Source organism: Ornithorhynchus anatinus, chromosome 14, assembly GCF_004115215.2.
Source record: "Ornithorhynchus anatinus isolate Pmale09 chromosome 14, mOrnAna1.pri.v4, whole genome shotgun sequence".
Classification (NCBI taxonomy): Eukaryota; Metazoa; Chordata; class Mammalia; order Monotremata; family Ornithorhynchidae; genus Ornithorhynchus; species Ornithorhynchus anatinus.
In genome coordinates, this window is record NC_041741.1 from 36685383 (window position 1) to 36708851 (window position 23469).

Consider the following 23469-nt stretch of genomic DNA (forward strand, 5'->3'; position numbering starts at 1 on the left):
GGAATGATCACTTTAAAATGTTTTTATTCCTATAGCAGAGAAATAACTGGATTGAATTATTTTAAATTCAGTTGGTTTTCAGTCTGAAACCATGTAGTGAGTGATTACACAACTGAATTTCCTGGTTGAGAAAAAAATCCCAAAACTATGAATTTAAGATAGAAACATCAGTAGATAATTGAACTGTACATACAGATTCAATAGCCTGCCTTGAAACGTTGGAATAGTGGGAATTTATAAAAGTGATGAAGAGTACCCTAAAAGGAATTCAAAATATAATGTGGATTAAGGATTAATCTTCTACTTCCCTTATCTTCTTGTTCCAAAATTCCAACACCTAGGTAAATAATATAAGAGCATTCAGAAGGGATTGTCTTACCCAAACTCTGGGGCTCTCTGTTGGGAATTTGCTTTATGAAAGTTCAGGATTTGACCTCCTTCACAGGCTGCAACTCAAAGGTTTCAACTGCTGGGTCACAGGGAGTTACCGTAAAAAAGTCTCAATTTTCCATCTAGTCCTGCCACTTTAGTAGTGATCTGTTCCCTGCCAAGAGCTTCGACACAAAAGCACTTAGAGACTCTAAATGCAGGGCCAGCAAAGAATCTTGCTTTGTGAACTCAACCCACAAAGGATCACCTTTTTTGAAATATTCATATCTCTTCCGTTCTTATCTGGATGGACATAATGTCTTGGGAATTTTCTTGAAGTAGAGCTTTCTGGTTAGAAGAGAGATAGGGGAGGAAGGGGAGGGGCAGTTCCACACATTGTTCAAGAACAAGTCTTCAGACTGATTGAAAAGGGAAACTCTGCCAAGCATTATTTCCCAGACCTCTCAGGCCCCAAGGGCTGGGGGCTCTGAAAGAGGGGTTAAAAATGGGTTTATGAACTGGGAAGAGCAGAGAGGCAGGAGGGTTTTATTTTATTTTGAAATATCAAGTGATAACCCAGATTATGGTATTTGAAGATTATATTCCTTGGAATTTTTTTTAAGCTGTGAGGGAGGGCCAGGGCAGAAGAAAAGGAAGGTTTTTTTTTTTCAAGGAATATATCATCCGCACCAAATGATAAATCAGCGTTTGAAGTGGAAATTAGTTCTGACCTTTGAAAGGGTTCTATCAAGTATTTTTTCTTTATGCTTCTTTCCCTTTTTTTTTTGCTTGAAATATCCCTCATAAAAAATAATATTCCATCAATTTTTCCTCCATATTTTTAACCTGGAACTGAAGAGGTTTGATATGTATTTTCACAATCAAGTTTAACATCCTGGAAAATAGTGATTACTGTGTCGATCTTGGACATTCAAAGTGCTTGATGGATATTATTATGTGAGCCTTACCTACTGTATTTTTCTTTAGCAATTTATATGACCAGGAGGTAAATCTTTGACATGTATTTTAGGGGGTTAAATCTGGGGACTTGAATGACTAAAGATGGTAGGTTTTCCTAGATATACAATCGCATTTTCGAGGTGCTTGGGACTTCATTGCCATGTAGCTTTGATAGCCTCTGTACCGATGTCATTTAAGATTTTCTGAATGAATGTGTTCAATACGCTAGACGCACTCAGTAAAAGACACAGCACACCCCAGATTGGTTAGTATGAGGAACTTGGCAATAATTTATTTGATTATTCATTTATATGAATTAAATAATTAACATTAATAGATGTCTATCCCTCTAGACTGTAAACTCGTTGTGGGCAGGGAATGTGTCTGTTTATTGTCATTTTGTACTCTACCAAGTGCTTAGTACGATGTTCGGCACACCATAAGTATTCAATAAATATGAATGAATGAATGAATGTATGAATGATTATTTAAGATTCTAGTCTTAGGAACATCAATGATTTACTCTGTACCTTTGGGCAAGACCACATTAACCCTCTTTCAATTTCTAATTCTCTCTCTGTCTTCTTCTGTCTCCTTTGGGCCCAAGAACATCCTTTAGCGTTTTCAATAGCATCTTTCCATCCCTCCACAACCCAGTTCAACGTCTGAGAGACTGACAGAAATGTGGTGGTGACATGGAATCAGGCTCCAGACCAAATGAAATTCCTACAGAGCAGTAGAGGTGTCCAACTTTCTCTGTGGCTATGGAGTCCTGGACCTCACACATCTGATTCCTTTCCAGGCATCATTTCCAGGTACAGCAACATCAAATGGCATGACAAGATCTCACGCTGTGATGTTCTGGAAGGAAGTCAGTTGGGGGAGTTAGTTCCCCAAAGTCTCACGTGCAACTTGTTTGGATCTGTTCCTGATGTGGTAACCAAGCCCTCCAAGTTAAAATTGCACTATAATAATAATAATGTTGGTATTCGTTAAGCGCTTACTATGTGCAGAGCACTGTTCTAAGCGCTAGGGTAGATACAGGGTCATCAGGTTGTCCCAGTGAGGCTCACAAACTTAATCCCCATTTTACAGATGAGGTAACTGAGGCACAGAGAAGTTAAGTGACTTGTCCACAGTCACACAGCTGACAAGTGGCAGAGCCGGGAGTCGAACTCATGACCTCTGACTCCGAAGCCCAGGCTCTTTTCCACTGAGCCACGCTGCTTCCCACAGAGAGAGCCCTCCCTTCCTAACCTCTCCTCATTTATTCCCTTCCCTTGTTCTTAGAGGCTTTACTGATTCCCTGTAACCCAAATTCACCCCCTCATCTCCTGGAACCTCACCATCCTTGATCCAGGATAGAATAACAGAGCAATAATAATAATAATGTTGGTATTTGTTAAGTGCTTACTATGTGTAGAGCACTGTTCTAAATGCTGGGATAGATACAGGGTAATCAGGTTGTCCCACGTGAGGCTCACAGTCTTCATCCCCATTTTACAGATGAGGGAACTGAGGCACAGAGAAATTAAGTGACTTACCCACAGTCACACAGCTGACAAGTGGCAGATCAGGGATTCCAAACCGTGACCTCTGACTCCCAAACCCCTGCTCGTTCCACTGAGCCACGCTGCTAGAGTAGACCCAGGGTGGTGGGGTTGTGGAGAATGTGGCAAGAAATTCCATTCTCGTGGTGCTCCTGACTGCCCCTCAGCCTGCACAATTGACCAGAGGAGACAGTCAACCTGTTTTATCTCCCCCTCCTCATCCCTCTACCAGTGTATTCATATCTAAAGAGGGAAATTCCAGAAATGCAATACAAATCACACAGTTGTTGAGGTCCTAGAAGAGATTCAGTGTTGGGACTTGCTAGTGATCTGAAGCGCCAAGAATGGTTTTGTTCTACACCACCCAGGAAGGCAACCTCACCAAATGCAGAGACAGAGGCCGAGAAAAATGACGTTTTCTTCTAAAGCTTCTCAAAAATGAATATGCTTTCTCCAAGCAGACATGTCAGTGGATGGGGCTATGTTTAGAAAATATGCAGCTCCTGTTCTGAGCTAAACTTGTAGGAAAAGAGATGAAAAACATTTCTCCCACAAACACACTGCAGTATTTTAAGGCGGTTCCTCCAGAGGAGTCGAAGGTGTACACAGAGTAATGAGAATTCACAGAGGGAAGCTTAATAATAATAATGTTGGTATTTGTTAAGCGCTTACTATGTGCCGAGCACTGTTCTAAGCGCTGGGGTAGACATAGGGGAATCAGGTTGTCCCACGTGGGGCTCACAGTCTTAATCCCCATTTTACAGATGAGGGAACTGAGGCACAGAGAAGTTAAGTGACTTGCCCACAGTCACACAGCCGACAAGTGGCAGAGCTGGGATTTGAACTCATGAGCCCTGACTCCAAAGCCCGTGCTCTTTCCACTGAGCCACGCTGCTTCTCAAGCTTGATGGCCTACTTGTTTTGTTTTGTTTTCTGTCTCCCCCTTCTAGACTGTGAGCCCGTTGCTGGGTAGGGATTGTCTCTATGTGTTGCCGAATTGTAATAATAATAATAATGGCATTTGTTAAGCGCTTACTATGTGCCAAGCACTGATCTAAGCCCTAATAATGATGATGTTCATTAAACCCTTACTATGTGCCACGCACTGGGTTAGAGACAAGGCAATCAGATTATCACACCTGGGGCTCACAGTCTTAATCCCCATTTAGCAGACGAGGGAACTGAGGCACAGAGAAGTTAAGTGACTAGGCCAAAGTCACACGGCTGACAAGTGGCAGAGCTGGGATTAGAACCTACAATAATAATAATAATGGTATTTGTTAAGCGCTTTCTATGTGCAGAGCACTGTTCTAAACTCTGGGGTAGATACAGGTAATCGGATTGTCCCACGTGGGGTTCACATTTTTAAATCCCCATTTTTACAGATGAGGTAACTGAGGCACAGAAAAGTTAAGTGACTTAAACCAAAATCACCCAGCAGACAAGCGGCGGAGCTGGGATTAGACCCACGACCTCTGACTCCCAAGGCCGGGATCTTTCCACTAAGCCACGCTGCTTCCAGTGACCTCTGACTCCCAAGCCCATGGTCTTTCCACTAAGCCACAGGAGAAAATACTTTCCAAGCGCTTAGTACAGTGCTCTGCAGCACAGTGAGAGCTCGATAGATACGAATTGAATGAATGAATGATGGCATGGTACTTGTACTCTCTTGGGTCCTGGTATGGAAAGGCATTCCTCCAGTGATTCCTCTCTTACTCTCCCAACACTGTATGCTGTTGTTTCAGAACCTGCCTGAGAAAAAAACAACGCTTGAAATTTTCTAATCCGCCACAAGATGACCTCAGTCTTCTCAAATATTTTTCCATATTCTGCAGATCCAACTTTAATAATGAATTTCCAAATAAAGAGTCCCTGAAAGTCGTAGTAGATTTTAAATTTTGCTGGTAAAGATATGAGCAAGGGATAACAGACTGATGCCCTTTTCCTCCAGTTCTTCTTAACTGATGTCACTTATAAGCTAAATGCATTTTTCTAATTCTGAGAGTCTGAATTGACCAAGAGAATTCTGAGCTTTTCTCCTGAAGAACTTGAATAATAATAATGTTGGTATTTGTTAAGCGCTTACTGTGTGCAGAGCACTGTTCTAAGCGCTGGGGTAGACATGGGGAATCAGGTTGTCCCACGAGGGGCTCACAGTCTTTATCCCCATTTTACAGATGAGGTAACTGAGGCACAGAGAAGTTAAGTGACTTGCCCACAGTCACACAGCTGACAAGTGGCAGAGTCGGGATTCGAACCCATGACCTCTGACTCCAAAGCCCGTGCTCTTTCCACTGAGCCACGCTGTTGAAACTAAGTGCCACTCCCAAAAGTGTGGCTGTTCATCAAATGATTAAAAAATATAGCTACCTTTAACAAGAAAATTTGGGATTCTTCTACGGTGTGAGAAAATTCTCAAAGGACCTCCAGATCAAAGACGAATTCATACTGTAACTGTTCTTTACGGGGTATGAGTGTATCTTCTCCCGTGGCCTAGTGGAAAGACCATGGGCTTAGGAGTCAGAGGTCATAGGTTCTAATCCCAGCTCGGCCACTTTTCAGCTATGTGACTTTGCCCAAGTCACTTAACTTCTCTGCGCCTCAGTTCCCTCATCTGCAAAATGGGGATTAAGACTGTGAGCCTCACGTGGGACAACCTGATTACCCTGTATCTAACCCGGTGCTTGGCACATAGTAAGGGCTTAGTAAATATCATTATTATTAATACTAATAATAATAAAATCTATTTAAACCTCAGAAGTCCTAACATGGTGTTCCTGTGCACTGTTAGTCAAGGTAGTGGTTATAAGGAAAATCCATCAATTAATCAGTAGTATTTATTGAGCACCTACTGGGTGTAGAGCACTTACTGCTTGGGAGACTATAGTAGCATTATTATTTATTCATTCAGTTGTATTTATTGAGCGCTTACTGTGTGCAGAGCACTGTACTAAGCGCTTGGAAAGTACAATTCAGGAACAAAGAGAGACAATCCCTGCCCACAGGACTTGTAGGACTGCCAGGTCTTGTAAACACAAAGGAGTTTATGCACCTATATGCACTTTTATGCACCTGGATGATCTCCTACGATTTCTGAAATTCAACAGCAGTGGCAAGGGCACAGGTCAGCTAATAATAATGATGATCTTTGTTAAGCGCTTACGATGTGCCAAGCACTGTTCTAAGCGCTGGACAACTCTACCTACGTCCCAAGAGGGTATCCAGTCAATTGCCAATTGGTGCCAGAAAGGCTGTTCTAGTACTGTCCCAGACCAACTGTTCCAAAATTGTCTCAGGCAATCCTCCACTCTTTACATTCAGTCCCATCCTTGGGGAACTGGTTGCACCAGAAATGTTTTCAGGAGCATAGCAACATTTTTTTATTGTATTGATTAAATGCAGACTGTGCCAAGCCCTGCACTAAGTTTTGGAGTAGATACAAGATAATCAGGTTGGACACAGTCTACATGCCATATGAGGCTCACAGTCTTAAACCCCATTTTACAGAGGAGGCAACTGAGACTCAGAGAAGTTAAGTGACTTCTCAAAGTTACACAGCAGACATATGGCAGATCTGGGATTAGAACCCAAGTCTTTCTGACTACTAGAACCATGTTCTATTCCCCAAGTCACGCTGCTTCTCTAACCTTAACCTTTTCCTTTCCCAACAGAGACGTTTGTCACTTTTCCTGTATGATTGCTAATCTAAGAATTTTCCATCTGTAAATTTGGAATATGGCTTGGTTTATACTGATAAACGATCATTTGGTTTGTCATCTTTTGCTTGATATAACTGCAATTATCAACAGCAACAGTATTTATTGAGCATCCATTATGTGGAAAATGCCGGAGAGGGGATTTGAGAACCTAGAAAAAAAAAGGCACATCCTGTGACTTCAAGGATCATACTCTCTAATTGTTATCAAAATGTATTTTGGGGAAGCTAAATTAACCATTTTTTGCTAGCGTAGATGCAAGCCACACATTTTCATAAATTAATGGGTTATTACATGAATTATAAACTTTTTTATCGTGAAATAAGTTATTCCTGTTACAACATGACAGTTGCATTCTGGAAAACTCCCATGTTGACATAAAAAAATCACATTTTGTGATTTTAGAAAAAATAGGTGAATAATTCCTATGTTTTAGATACTGTGTTTAAGACATTTGTTCCCACCCACACATTTTACCAAGCTATTTCTCAATTTGTAAAAAATGTAAAAATTAATTTTAACCTATACTATGTTTTTTAGCTTCCCTTCATTTTTCTTTTTTTTTTTTTTACTATTCAGTAGCCTAAATCAATAATAATTCTATTCCTCAATTCATGCTACAAATGCTCCATGTGGAGAGGTTGTCACACTGTACCTACCTATTTGTGACATCTATTCATTTCCCTTTAAAGATCAATCTTTCAAATCCCTGAAGCCTGCTTGTGAAAATGGGACTATTAATCTTATATTAACAGTTGGCCATTGCTTGTTGGAAATTATCTTCATTTGCTTGCGGGATGTCATTTATATGAAATCTTCAGAACTAAGGGGAGGATTTACATTGAGTTTGTAAAATTTAGGATGAGAATTCTAACTTTTTCCAAATAATGATATTTGACAATTCAGAACAGTGTGAAGCCAAGCCCACCTAGAAACTGATGTTCTTCAAACATATAAGTAGGACAAGTACAGTGCTTGGAAAAAAGAATTATTTTTATAGCGTATTCAATAAAAATTGAAAATGCTAAGCAATATTTTCTTTTATGACTCATAATCTAAAATTACCCTATCATTTAGTCGTTGAATAGACTGTGAAAACTATACCCACTTTATCTAAATGGAATGTATTCAATTCTCCAGCAGAGGCGATGACCTGCAACAGTTATGCAATGTTTGATGAAAATTGCAGAGCTTCCTAATTTTATTTAAGTTTGGAAACCAGTAGCAGAAACTGGACTTGTGAAATAGGAACATATGATTTTGAATTCAATTTTAAAAGCAGAAATGATAATATTGCTTCTGAGAGTCTTCTGATATTCACTTGAGTAGATCTGAATATTCAGTAAGTTGCTTTTGGCTTTAGTAGCCATAAATTTGGAGGAACAAAATGTTCTACAAGCTGTTTGCAATGGATTTTCTCATGATTTTCCCTCTTTTGTCATGGCAAAAATGTGTTCTTTTTTGAATGGTTTTTGTTATTATTAATAATTAGTAGCATTATATTACATATTATATTTTAATTGTAATTATTGTAATTAATGGTGATGATGATGATGATGATTGTATTTGATAATGCTTACTATCTATCCAAGCACTTAGAACATGTCCCATACAGGACTCACAGTCTTAATCCCCATTTAGCAGATTAAGTAATTGAGGCACAGAGAAGTGAAGTGACTTGCCCAAAGTCACACCGCAGACTTGTGCTGAAGCCAGGATGAGAATCCCGGTCTTTAAGACTTCCGGGTCAAGTTTTTCCCAACTAGACCATGCTGCTACAAAAAGATTTGGAATACTGTGCTTCTAATGCTGATGTTCTATCCCAAATAATATATCAATAGATCAATGAATCCAACTGTAGAATTTATTTATTTATTTATTTTTGTTACACGTTTACAGTTTCAAGCACTGTTCTAAGCCCTTTGGGAGATACAAGTTAAGCAGGTCAGACCCAATCCCTGTCCCACACAGGCCTCACAGTCTAGGATTGTCTTAACCTGTCTCTCGAGTCTCTCCTTGTTACCTTGTCAACGCCCTTTCAATTGATCTCTCCCCATCGACTCCCTCCCTGTCGACTCCCTCCCAGGAAACTCATTCCCTCTTGACTCAGCCAACGGAGTTGTCTCCCAAAGGATCAGAATCAAATTGTGACCCAAGTTTCCGGGTTCCTCGTTGCTTGCATCCTGGAGCCTGGCTGAGGAAAACTGTTAGTCGTCCCTGCAGCGTGGCTGGGTGGAAAGAGCACAGGCCTGGGAGTCAGAGGGCCTGGGTTCTAATCCCCAAACTCCATGTATCTGCTGTTTGACTGTGGACGTCAGTTTAACTTCTCTGAACCTCAGTTCCCTCATCTGCAAAATGGGAATTCAATACCTTGTTCTCCTTCCTACTTAGAGAATGAGCCCTATGTGGAAATTGATGATCTCATCTCTGCCCCAGCACTTAGTATTGTGCTTGGCTCTCAGTCAGTGCTTAATAAATACCATAATAAGTATTATTATTTCATTGGTAATGGACTAATGTTCAGGTTTTTAATTTTTTTTTCCACAGGGCCACCCTGCATTTTTAATTCTTGCCAAAACCAAAGTTTAGGAACACTGAGCAGAGGCCTGGATACATTCCCCATTTTCTCCTGAATCCAGTTTACTGCAGTGGTCTGATCCACTGGAGCCTGCTGAGATCTGAGAAGCAGATGGTTACCATTGTTCTTCGGGGAATTCCTTGTCAGTTGTGGCACTCTCTTCCCTTTGTTCTGATTATGAGGTGTTTACTATGTGCAAAGAACTGTGCTAAGAACTAGGGTTACTAATAAAGAAATCAGATTGGACCTAGTGCCTGACCCACCTGGGTTGTGAATCCTTTGGATCATTTTACAGCTTATTTATATAACTATCTTTCACCATCTGATCATTTTTCCTTTTTTTGTTTGTTTATTTTGTTTTGATAAACACTTATTTAAAAGTTTTTCAGGGACAGAAAAGCAAACCTATCAATTGGCAATGAAAAAGCTTCTTAAAAAAATCTGGGGATCTAATGTTTTCTATCCCAAATTTTTATGCTTGATTATTATTGATTATAATAAGAACAATAATTCATTCAATAGTATTTATTGAGCGCTTACTATATGCAGAGCACTGTACTAAGCGCTTGGGATGAACAAGTCGGCAACAGATAGAGACAGTCCCTGCCGTTTGACGGGCTTACAGTCTAATCAATAATTAAATAATGATAATAACTGTGTTCATTTTTAAGTGTGCCTTACATAGCTTAGTTAAATACGGGATAGATATAATCAGATCAGACACTGTCCCCATCCCACATGGGGTCCACAGTCTGAGGAAAGGGAGGTGAGCCCTGTGCTTTTACGATAATGAAGCAGTAAAACTCAAGGATCTTCTCAAATGAATCCAAAGTAATTTGAATAGTTTTAACCTGCGGTACACAAGCAATTACTTTTTTTTATTTACATGAGCACCAAGTATCAATTCTAATGAAGTTTTCTTAAATTCCCATCTTCCCTTACAGTGTTATCTTCAGCTGTACCTTTTGGTTTAAATCGTTACATACTGTGGGTACTATAGGTACATTCCACCATGGTTCTTTTTTCCTGTCTTTGGAAAGAAGCAGTTTCATAAACCCCAAAATACAAGAGGGACATGTTCGCGCATAGATATTGGTTTCAAAAGGCAATGAATCATGCAGTAATTCAGAGTTGATCCGCTTCTAAAACAACCAGTGACTAATCTATTATTAATAATGTTCTCTGGGCCTCACCACATAGTTAATTTAAAAGAGGAGGCAGGATCTTGTTCAACTTACAAGATATACTGCGTTGAATGAAGTTGTATACAGTCACCTTTTTTTAATATTAACTAAAAACAGTTATAAAGTGAATCTGAACTTCTCCCACTCTCATTCCAGCAAGAGGAGTTGTCTGCTATGTAAAAGAGGCCACAGGACAGAACGGAAGCCAAAGTCACCAATGTGGCCTAGTGGAAAGACCCTGAGCCTGGGAATCAGAGGACCCGGGTTCTAATCCTGGCTCCACCACTTGCCTGCTGTGTGACCTTGGCCAAGTCACCTAACTTCTCTGGGCCTCAGTTTCTTCAACAGTAAAATGGGGATGAAGAGCCTATTCTCCCTCCCTCTCCAACTGTGAGTAACATGTGGAACAGGAGCTGTCTCCAACCCAACTGTCTTGTACCTTCCCCAGCACTTAATACCATGCTTGGCTTATAGTAATTGCTTAGCACATACCAATATGATTACTACTGCTAACTCCCAGCCCCAGGTGCACACCCCTGCTCAACGCAACATAGCAGCTGAAGGAGGGAGAAGAGAGGTTGCTGGTGCAGTCATCAGCCTCCATTCTTCCACTAGCAGCTTAGTAAAGCCCCTTCTCGGAACCTGCTTGGAGACTCCGATTTTGAATTTTCACTTTATCCTAGCATCCTGTTAGGAGGGGGATAATGAGAGAGAAAGAGAAGTTTAGAGGAAGAGGCAGAAGGGAGGTAAGAGGAAAAGATGGCGAGAGTTGGAAGAAGAGAGACAGAGGAGGAGAGAGAGGGTCAAGAAGGAATTGCCAAGCTGCTGCCAAGTTTCTACTCATCCTTCGCTGCTGCCAGCTTATGTTCTGCCACCCTCCATCACCTCCCCTGTCAATTAACCCCAGTAATTCCACCAGAGCAGGGAGGCCAGACAGCAAGGAAAATGGTCGTAGTGACCAGTAGGTGACCGCAATCATGACTGCTCAGCCTCAGATTAACGGGCCCTTCTCTTGTGATGCTGGTGGAAATTTCTGACCTGACCTGTTTCCTGTCCTGTTTCCTAGAAATTCCCACCAAAGGCAGCATGAGAAGTGAAGCAGCGTGGCCTACTGGATGGGAGTCAGAAGGACCTAGGTTCTTATCTCCTTGTCTGCTGCGTGACTTTGGGCAAGTCACTTAACTTCTCAGAGCCTCAATTACCTCTTCTGTAAAATGGGGATTAAGACTATGAGCCTCGTGAGGCACATAGACGGTGTCCAACCTGATTAACTTGTATCTATCCCAGTGTTTAGTACAGTGGCTGGCACATAGTAAGCATTCAAAATTTAAAAAGGCCTAGGAGGACCAAATCAGTTCAGGTGGTAATGGCAGCACTAAAAGCTGCTGTTTACCAATATTTAAGAGGGGGAAGTTAAGGCCTTTTCCTTTATTCTCAGTTCTCCCTTCTGCTATCTCAGTGAAGGATTCTCTCCCATGCATCCTGCCAAAAGTAGGATAGTCCCATCCAAATCAAGAAGTTTGGTCATTTTGGAGGTACCAAATTCTTTATTTTTACCACTTGCTGTATAAGTAATGTTTCTTTTGTTCATCTTCAACCCTCGAATTGATGCCTCCTTCTGCTGTAATGGGATTTAGAGAAAAACAATGCTTGGATTGCCCTGTCCATACCCTTCCTGCTTTCTGATTATCCCAGGAATATAGTAATTGATAGGTACTTCTGGGGAGTGTTTGCCGTAGCCAGACTGCCAGGATTCTGGAAACTGTCAGAGGCTCCCAGGGATGGCACTAGGATGGGAAAGAGAAGGATAGAGGCTAAGAAAGCCCAAAATATACTTTCTCCTTGCAGATCTGGCCAATGTACAAAGTACTGTGCCAGAAATCTTGGTCTCCTCATAAGATAATTGAGAAGGGCACTTTTAGGTTCATGGAAAAAGGCAGTGAGTGAAACTCCTTTGATCTGCAAATAAGCATGATTGGTAATTTATGCTTGTGGGGTGTATGTGTGTGTGTGTGATGATGGCAAAAAAAAATAAGCTCAATAGTTTAGATCCATTTCTAGAGCAGTTTAGATAAATGTGAACTTCTTGAGAGCAGAGATCGTTTATCCTAACTCTATTGCATTTTCCCAAGCACTTAGTACAGAGCAAGTTCTCAATAAAGACTACAAATTGACTGATACTTTACTAGACAGTTCTAGACACCTTATTAGACACCATACTAAAGAGATCTAGGCATACTACTAGACACATTATAGAAGGACATGGAGACGTGAAGAGGAAGGTTTAGACAGCTGGAGATAGCTTCTGCCACATCAGCCCTGTCTAATAATCTTCTCTCTTAGGAGGTGGTGGGATAAAGAGGTATAGGATGCATGAGGACGCTCCTGTATTACTTGATAATGAACCCATAAGTTGTCTTGCTGCTAGAAGTCATTAATTTTCTAACACCCCATCTTTTTGTTATGCTAGCACCGTGGTTAATGCCAAACTGGTACCCAAAAAAAGTTAACTCCCCCCCACCAAAATGAGCAGATCCAGGAAACTGCCCATTTCACTTATCCTTTAACCAGCCCTGCTAAATTTTCTACCTCAGGGATTCTTCTTAACTACTAACGGCTAGTGAAGGAAATGAAAGCACCGAGTAAGTATTAAAGTCACACAGGAAATACCTAGACCGGGAAAGATAAGAGGGGGGAGGAAGTTTTATTATGAGACACTTTGTCCCTACTCCCTACCAAAACTCACAATCTACTGGCCCGACGTTATTATGTAATATTTCCTCTCCACCACAGACTCTTAGCCAGGTTTGAATTGGCAAGTTAAAAGTTCCAGGACCAGGTTTCAGAGAAAAGAATAAAAGTGCCCTGAGAGCAGCTACATAGGGTGGAATGAGCTCAGTGCCAGACCTCAAGTATTTTCCTATTTGGGTTAATGCTCAGAGGGTGAGGCCCTTAGAGAATGAAATATGGGGAGGAGAAAGGTAGACAGATCAGGCCGTGTATGGAGGGAGGAGAGTCATCAGGTTTTGAACTGGAATGTCTAGTTTCCAAATTATCTGTCCCTTGGCCAGTACAGCTACACCAGACTTCTTCATGCCCAGTATTTTTACTTTAATTCCTCAGCCTCCTTCCACTGCAGCTCAAGCCACAAACTTTCATGGCTTGGCAGCGGCACTGATGTTCAGAGGGATCTGGCTGGGGAAAATGACTGGAGAGCAGAGGTCTGCCTAGAGAAACGCTCTGGTTTGGGGCAACCTCAGTTGTGTTTCAGCTAGATGGTATGTATGATGTCATTCATTCATTCAATAGTATTTATTGAGCGCTTACTATGTGCAGAGCACTGCACTAAGCCCTTGGAATGTACAATTTGGCAACAGATAGAGACAATCCCTGCCCAATGATGGGCTTACAGTCTAATCGGGGGAGGCAGATGGATCAAAACAAGACAACGTAATCATGATAAATAGAATCAAGGGGATGGACACCTCATTAACAAAATAAATAGGGTAATAAAAATATATACAGATGAGCACAGTGCTGAGGGGAGGGGCAGGGAGAGGGGGAGGAGCGGAGGGAAAGGGGGCTTAGCTGAGGGGAGGTGAAGGGGGGGAGGGGGAAGGAGCAGAGGACGGAGGGGGAGCGGAGAGGGAGAAGAGAGAAAGGGGAAGTTCAGTCTGGGAAGGCCTCTTGGAGGAGGTGAGCTCTCCATATGCTACATGCCTGGCATAACAAATGTGACATCACATGGGTCTCCATATCTGGTCCTGGCAAGGGTCATCAGTACCTACACTATGTATATCTCCTAGGTGGGTAAGCTTTTCTGTCTTAATCACTAAATTTAAGCTGGTTCAATTTTTTTTTTAAGATTTGGTTTGATCAGCTACGTTTTTAAAGCTATTGTTTGAACCTCTATATTCTATCTTCATTAGAACAATTTTTGGTCTTGAGGATGGATATATCAAGTTTTTTTGTCTAATTTTGAAAAATCTGAGACATTTTGTCAAATGATTTTGTTAATTACCAAGCTGTAAGGCTTTATCAGTTTCATCCAGCTTTGAATAAATCGGACACCAGAGGGAGCCAGAAATGTTAACAGTTTTGTTTGAAGGCCTCAGCGGCAAAGAGAATAGAAGAATAACCTTAAGAATAAATAAATTACAGGTAAGAGGTTGAAGCACAGCTTTGCTAGAGCTGAGGTTTCAAAAATGGACTTCGAAATACGTAACATTTTAAATAGAAAAATGATCAAATCTGCTAATAGCTTTGCTAGAGCTGAGGTTTTAAAAATGGACTCGAAATACGTAACATTTTAAGTAGAAAAATGACAAAATCTGCCAGTAGCAAGAGATCACCGTGGAACATCAAATGAATTGGCACAGCTGTAGTTCTGTTTTATTTGCTTTAACTATATTGCTTGAGCTGAAAACCACCTCTCCCCAAAAGAATCATTCAGGAAATAGGACTTCAGGGAAGAAGAGTACAACCAGATGCTAACAGACACATCAGCCCTGTCTAATAATCTTCTCTCTTAGGAGGTGGTGGGATAAAGAGGTATAGGATGCATGAGGACGCTCCTGTATTACTTGATAATGAACCCATAAGTTGTCTTGCTGCTAGAAGTCATTAATTTTCTAACACCCCATCTTTTTGTTATGCTAGCACCGTGGTTAATGCCAAACTGGTACCCAAAAAAAGTTAACTCCCCCCCACCAAAATGAGCAGAGCCCATAAAAGTGGGCGTTAAAAGTCTAGAATTTCCCAACTCACACTTTGAATTCAACACAATTTACTTGTGCTGCTAGTTGAATTCGACAACAGAAAAGCAGCGAGCAGAGTAAGCCACTTTGCTAATTCTGTTCTTTCGCTTTTAACCTCTGTAACCTTACATTTGGTTAAGCCTAGGAAAGAGGGTTGTTTCTGGAAACGCTAGTCCCCCCTTGTCTAACATGGAGAAGAGTACGAAGTTAAATAGTCAATCAATCAATGGTATTTATTTAGTGCTTACTGTGTGCAGAGCATTGTACTAAGTACTTGGGTGATGACAATACAATAGCGTTGTTAAACACCATCTCTCCCTTACAGTCAGTTCCATGAACAGTGCTAAGGGACTTCACTAGATTAAATTCATTTTTTGCTTTTCCAGTGGCAACTGGCAACTCCATTAGTGAACCCTTATGGTTGCTGTTATTTTACACACTGAAATATATGGAAGTCTGACTCAACAATAGAGTGCAAATGGGATTGAGGGAATATAAGTGTTGTAAACTAACTTTTCTATTATGTGTCATTCTCCTGACCAGAGCCGTAAAAAGAGGCTTCTGGGAAACTGTGCTTCCTCTGCTCCTGTCCTTGGATGGCATGACACAGAGAGTGGATTTTTAGGTTTTTTCATCCTGCTCCAAAGCTATTTCAAGAGTCACTTGCACATTGTTTCCCCCCTGATAGGTACAATGCACGATGGTGACAATTTACTGGGAGAAAGTATGGTGTCACGGCATATGGACTGACCAGGTGTGAAGTTGATACAGATAATAATCATTCCTTGGTTTTGTGTAGCACTTTTAGTCCCAAAGCACTCTCACATTACTTATCTCATTTTGCCCTCAAAACAACCCTTTGAGGTACAGGCAAATATTATTATCCCCATATTTTAAGTTTTTTATATCAAATTGGACTGACTGTGAGGTTAAGACTGTGAGCTCCACGTGGGACATGGACTGTGCCCAACCTGATTATCTTGTATCTATTCCAGGGTTTAGTACAAGTGTCTGACACAAGTATCAAAACACTAATGATGGTGAAGTTCACCTGGGAGTGAGTTTGTGGCTTTCAAGACCAATGTGGGATCTACAATTCCAATCACAACTGAACATACGAAAAGGTTTTCACTTGATATCACAGCATTGGGTGATATCCTCACGCTAGCTAGTGTGGTCACCACCACTGTTACGGCCTCTATCGACTCTGGTTTATCACAGCCCTTCCTGTTGTGGTTGCTCTGGTTGCTGAGATCTAGACTGTAAGCTCCTTGGCTCAGTGGAAAAGAGCCTGGGTTTCGGAGTCAGAGGTCATGGGTTCGACTCCCGGCTCTGCCACTTGTCAGCTGTGTGACTATGGGCAAGTCACTTCACTTCTCTGTGCCTCAGTTCCCTCATCTGTAAAATGGGGATTAACTGTGAGCCTCATGTGGGACAAGCTGATTACCCTTTATCTACACCAGCACTTAGAACAGTGCTCTGCAAATAGAAAGTGCTTAACAAATACCAACATTATTATTATTAAGCTCCTTTTGTGCAGGGAACGTGACTACCATCTCTATTACATAGTGCTCTGCACCCAGTAAATGCTCAATAAGAAGCAACATGGTCTAGTGGAAAGAGCATGGGCCTGGGAGTCAGAGGACCTGGGTTCTAATCACACATCCCCTATATAACCTAGGGCAAATTAACTTCCCTGTGCCTCACTTACCTCATGTGTAAAATGAGGTTAAGACTGAGGCTAAGATTGTGAGCTCCACGTAGGACGAGGGCTGGGTCCAACCTGATTATCTTGTATCTACCCCAGCATTCACTATGTGTCGAACACAAGTAAATACGTAACGAATACTATTAAATAAGTATGACTGAGTGAGCTTAAGCAGAGTTGGCTCATCCATAGGTCACTTTGCAACTTTGGAAGCCCAGCACTTCAGCATTTCACCTGAGGCAGCAAGGGAGAGGACAGCGAGAGGACAGCATGTAGGGAGCAACAAAAACTACGAAAGAGGACCAAGCTATCTGTCTCTCCCTGTCCTGTCCTCCTGATGCAATTTTTTATGGTAGTGGTTGAGCACTCACTATGTACCAGACACTGAACCTTAGCACTGGGGTATCTACAAGCATATCAGGTTGGACCAGTCCATATCCCACCTGGGGCTCACAATCTTCTTCCCCATTTTACAGTTGAGGTAACTGAGGCACAGAGAAGTGAAGTGACTTGCCTAAGGTCAAACAGCAGACGAATGGAGGATCCTGGTTTAGAACCCAGATCCTTCTGACTCCCAGGCCTGTGCTCTATCCACTAAGTCAAACTGCTTCACCTTGCCCAGCGTTTCTCAGTTCTCATCCCTACAGGTTTCAAAGTGTTAGTCGGCCCAAGGCTAGTTCAGGTGACTCTCTGGAGGGGAGAGATGGCAAAGACAGCACTTCTCTGGAATCTTACCCTGCCAGGGACCCTCTCTCCCTCTGCCCCCTCTCCTTCCCACCTTGCTCTCTAGTAAAGTAGATTAGTGCACATCGATGATTAAAAACCCTTATTAAAGTGATAATCACTTTTTAAAGTCAACTAGAAGTGTCAACAGAGGAAACAGTCTACCATGCTCCAGGCTTAGACCAAAGGCGGCTCTGCTGGTCAAGCAGCACCTGGATCTCAGCTGACCATTTTTATTTTCCTTCAGGTTTTTTGAGAAATAACTAAGACCCAAAGAACTTAAAGAGGAAGGTAGGGCAGATGCCCAAATAGGGATGTCTGGACAGCTTTCCCCATCTGTGAGCCTGCTTTTTTGCTTCTGTTTTCTTCTCTCTTTGTGTCTCTCTCTTTTGTTCTGCCTCCATGTGTCTTTCTTTCTGTCATGCCCCAGGCATGAGGATGAGGATTATTGGTGAGCTGAAATTGTTGGCAAAACTGATGTAAAGAATAATCAGCAGCATAAAAATGACCAGTTGCCTGGCAAGTGGCCGATGCCTTGGGGTTTTACCTAAAGGTTACATGAACTAAAACATCTCTAATTTTTAATCAGCATTATAAATTATAAATCACAGAACTTAAAATATCATCTATTGCTTCACGTTGCAAAGGTCAACCTAGTTTCTACTTTATAATTCTAGGAGAGGAGAGCTTTACTTTTAAGCCTCCCTCGGCAGGGGACTGAGAACAGACACCTCAGTTTTTTAAAGAAGATTTGTCACCAAAACTTGTTTATGAGTGTCTGGTTGACTGTAAGCTCATTGAGAGCAAGGACCGTGTCTGTTTATTCTTGTATTGTACTCTCCCAAGTGCTTAGTACAGTGCTCTGCACACAGTAAGCGCTCAGTGAATACGACTGAATGGATGAATAAGTTTAGTTTATTCGGATAAGCCTCTCAAATGTATAGAGTAGCAGCTTCCTTTGAAAACTAGAGCAATATTTTCCTGGTAGATAGCTCCAGCACCTACTGTTCGGAAGTGATGGTTCTCATTTATTTTCTAGCTAAACTCCAGCCCAAGCTAGTCATTTTCATCCCGTCCTGCTTGCATATCCGAAAGTAATTGGTCTCCTTTTGCCTTTCCTTTTTAGGAATACAGACAGCAGGTGCCTGCTCTTAGTTCTCTGCCATCGCTGACTCAAACTGCTTCTCAGATTGCCCGGCCTCCCCAGCAGGGGAGTGTTTCTAAAAAGGCTTGGGGGGTCGCTCATTTTGGCTCCAACCTAGCAATGCTGATTCCCAGAATTTTCCTAGTCAATATCTTTTCTCTCTAATTTTTTTGAAATGGTAAGAGAACTACAAAAGGTAACTTAAGCAGGATCATTATATCAATAGTATTTACTGAGCATCGACTCTGCAGAGCACTGTACTTTGTGCTCCAGAGAGTAGACACGATCCCTGCCCTCAAAGACTTTACTATTGAGCCAGGGAGGGAGCACTAAAATCAATCGATCAATCGGTTATAGTGAATGAGTGCTTACTGTGTGCAGAGCACTGTTCTGAACACTTGGGAGAATACAGTATGAGTTGGTAGCCATGTTCCCCGCCTACAAAGACCTAGAGGAGGAAGAAGGAGAAGAGGATGTGAGTTAATGCTTAAATAATAGAACATATAAGGCATGTGTGTAAGTGTTTTGGGAGAGTTGGAGGCTACGGCAGATGGAGTGGGGGAGACGGTTTATTTCCTGGGGAGGTTAATCAGGTTAGGCTTCTTGGAAGGCCTGTGATTTTAGAAAGTCTCTGTATATGGAGAGGGCTGTGACCTGTCATATTTTAAGAGGGAAAGAATAACAGGCAGAGGGAAATGTGTAAGCCAAAGAGGTTGATGGCAGAAGAGGCAAAGTGAGTAGGTAGTTCGCGAGGAATGAGGAGTGTGAATTTGGTGGAGCGGAAAAAAGAACGGAGAGGTAGGATGAAAAGACAAACTGGAGTGCCTTCAAGTCTATGGTTAACACTTTCAGCTGAGTGTTGTGCTAACAGGGTTTTTTTAAGCTTTTTAAAGAAGTCCTAAATGAGTCCAAAATGATTCTTCCCCAACTAAAGCGGTCAGTTAAATTAGAAAGTAGGTCACGGGCCACTCGTTACTTTCTTGAAGTTCACTAGCTGGTATTGATGGTATCTATTAAACGCTTACGATGTGCCAAGCACTGACTGACACAAGGCAATCAGGTTGTCCCATTTTCCAGATGGGGTAACTGAGCCCCAGAGAAATTAAGGGTCTCGCCCCAGCAGACAAGTGGCAGAGCGGGGATTAAAACCCACGTCCTCGGCCTCCCAATTCTGTTTACTTCCCACGAAGCCTCAGTGCTTCTCTAAGGTCGGCTCTAACCAAGTCATACACGGACATTATTCGGGCCTCCACAGTGGCCCGTGCATGGGAAAGAAGGGAAGTGTTGCCAAAAATATTGCAGCGGCTTCTCTGAGTCAGTGAGCTGGAGTTTAACGAGGCCGAAGAGAAACAGCTCCAACGCGGCGGTTCCGCCATTGCCTTGAAGAAGGTTGTTTTGAGGCCTGTTAGCAGCAGCTCCTCGTTAGTATAGTGGTCAGTATCCCCGCCTGTCACGCGGGAGACCGGGGTTCAATTCCCCGACGGGGAGATTGTGGATGCTTTATTTTTCCTCTCGGCAATGGTTGGCGCAGCACATTTTTTCCCGTCTTTTCCTGCTCTCCTTTATTTATTCCAAGAAGATATTTGGAAATTTAAATTACAAATGAGCGGTTTCTTCCGGACGCAGAGTTGGCAGGGGGAGATGTGGCGCTGTCCGAGCAGCAGGGGGCGGCCGAGCGCCTTCATTCATTCATTCCTTCCACCCTATTTCATTCATTCACTCAATAGTATTGATTGAGTGCTTCCTATGTGCAGAGCACTGGACTAAGCGCTTGGAATGGACAATTCGGCAGCAGATAGAGACAGTCCCTGCCCCATTTATTAAGCCCAATTTATTGAACGCTTCCTATGTGCAGAGCACTGGACTAAGCGCTTGGAATAGATAATTGTGCAGCAGATAGAGACCGTCCTGCCCCACTTATTGAGCAGCTTATTGAGCCCAATTTATTGAGCGCTTCCTACGTGCAGAGCACTGGACTAAGCGCTTGGAATGGACAATTCGGCAGCAGATAGAGACAGTCCCTGCCCCATTTATTGAGCAATTTATTTTGTCCAATTTATTGAGCGCTTCCTATGTGCAGAGCACTGGACTAAGCGCTTGGAATGGTCAATTCGGCAGCAGATACAGTCCCTGCCACATTTATTGAGCCCAATTTATTGAGCGCTTCCTATGTGCGGAGCACTGGACTAAGCGTTGTGGAGAAGGGCCTTTGGGGCGGCAGAGGGTCCGGCGCCTCGGTGACCTTCGCCCTCCAACGCGGGCGCGCTCCCGGCGGGGGCGGAGCGAGGGGGAGGAGTAGTCATTCATTCATTCTTACTTATTGAGCGCTAACGGTGTGCAGAGCACTGGGCTAAACGCTTGGAACGTACAATTCGGCAACCGAGAGAGACCATCCCTCCCCCACAACGGGCTCACGGTCTAGAAGGGGGGAGACAGACCGCAAAAGAAGAGTAGGTATGAAGCTGGGGGCGGGAAGGGAAGAGAAAGGGCAGGAGGAGGAGGCCCAAGTCGCTGAACTCTTCGATTAAATCCCACCCAAAGTAACTTTTCTTCATTCAGTGGTATTTATTGAGCGCTTACTATGTGCAGGGCACTGTACTAAGCGCTGGGAATGGACATTTCGGCCAACAGATAGAGACCATCCCTGCCCCATGACGGGCTCTCAGTCTAATGGGGGGGGACGGACGGACAAAAACAAGACAACTTCATCACGATAAATAGAATCAAGGGGATGGACGCCTTATTAACAAAATTAGTAGGGTAATAAAAATATAGACAAATGATCACAGTGCTGAGGGGAAGGGAGAGGGGGAGAAGCAGAGGGAAGCCCGTCAATGGGCAGGGATTGTCTCTATCTGTTGCCGAATTGTCCATTCCAAGCGCTTAGTCCAGTGCTCTGCACATAGTTAGCGCTCAATCAATACTATTGAATGAATGAATGAAAAGGAAAGGGGGCTTAGCTGAGGGGAAAGGAAGGGGGAAGAAGCAGAGGGAAAAGGGGGAGCTCAGTCTGGGAAGGCCTTTTGGTGGAGGTGAGCTCTCATTAACTCAATAATCCAGCGCTTAGAACAGTGCTCTGCACATAGTAAGCGCTTAACAAATACCATTATTATTATTATTATTATTAACTCCAGCTTTTAGAATACATAGTCTAGGCTTAGTGATAATAATGTACAGATAATAATCGACTGGGTAAAGGGCGGCCTTCAAATGGGGAAGTTCATTCATTCAATAGTATTTATTGAGCGCTTACTATGTGCAGAGCACTGGACTTAAGCGCTTGTCATGGACAATTCGGCAACAGAGACAATTTCTGCCCATTGACGGGTTTACAGTCTATTCGGGGGAGAAGGACAAAAACAAGATAACAATCACTATAAATAGAATCAAGGGGATGGACACTTCATTAACTAAATAAATAGGGTAATAAAAGTATATACAGATGAGCACAATGCTGAGGAGAGGGGGAGGAGCAGAGGGAAAGGAGGCTTAGCTGAGGGGAAGGGGGAAGGAGCAGAAGGAATAGGGGAAGCTCAGTGTGGGAAGGCCTCTTGGAGGAGGTGAGCTCTCATTAACTCCAGCCTTTAGAAGAATACATAGTCTAGGCTTACTGATCATAATGAACTAATAATAATCGACTGGGGAAAGGGGCGGCCTTCAAACGGGGAAGTTCATTCATTCAATAGTATTTATTGAGCACTTACTGTGTGCAGAGCACTGAACTTAAGCTCTTGTAATGGACAATTCGGTAACAGAGACAATTTCTGCCCATTGACGGGCTTACAGTCTAGTCTATTGGGGGAGACGGACAAAAACAATCACGATAAATAGAATCAAGGGGATGGACACCTCATTAACAAAATAAATAGGGTAATAAAAATATATACAGATGAGCACAGTGCTGAGGAGAGGGGGAGGAGCTGAGGGGAAGGGGGAAGCTCAGTGTGGGAAGGCCTCTTGGAGGAGGTGAGCTCTCATTAACTCCAGCCTTTAGAAGAATACATAGTCTAGGCTTAGTGATGATAATGCACTAATAATAATCGACTGGGGAAAGGGGCGGCCTTCAAACGGGGAAGTTCATTCATTCAGTAGTATTTATTGAGCGCTTACTATGTGCAGAGCACTGGACTTAAGCTCTTGTAATGGACAGTTCGGTAACAGAGACAATTTCTGCCCATTGACGCGTTTACAGTCTATTCGAGGGAGACGGACAAAAACAAGATAACTTAATCGCGATAAATAGAATCAAGGGGATGGACACCTCATTAACAAAATAAATAGAGTAATAAAAATATATACAGATGAGCACAGTGCTGAGGGGAGGGGGAGGAGCAGAGGGAAAGGGGGCTGAGCTGAGGGGAAGGGGGAAGCTCAGTGTGGGAAGGCCTCTTGGAGGAGGTGAGCTCTCATTAACTCCAGCCTTTAGAAGAATACATAGTCTAGGCTTAGTGATGATAATGCACTAATAATAATCGACTGGGGAAAGGGGCGCCATTCGAAGGAGGAAGTTGAAAGGGGACGATGGTGGAAGGCCCCTGTTTAGGCCCCCGTTAGGCCCGGCCCGTTGGTGGCGCCGGGGGCGATAGGACGGGAAGGCCGGGGCGGGGATCCCCGGGTCCGGGCCGGTCCTGCCCGCAGGACGGAGGGCGGAGGAGATGCGGGAGGAGGAGATGCGGGGCTGGTCGAGGGACGGGGAGAGCCGAAGGACCGGCAGGCGGGCGGGCGGGCAGCGTCGGCCTCCTCGGAGCTGTAAGAGCCCGCGCCAGGCACAGCCCAGCAG

At 42.9% G+C, this 23469-nt stretch overlaps 1 non-coding gene across 1 annotated transcript; it reads left to right on the forward strand.

The window, feature by feature from the left end:
* Positions 1–20105: 20105 nt before the first annotated feature.
* TRNAD-GUC lies at positions 20106–20177 on the forward strand. The gene has a single exon. It is a non-coding gene; the product is annotated as a tRNA-Asp (tRNA).
* Positions 20178–23469: the final 3292 nt, after the last annotated feature.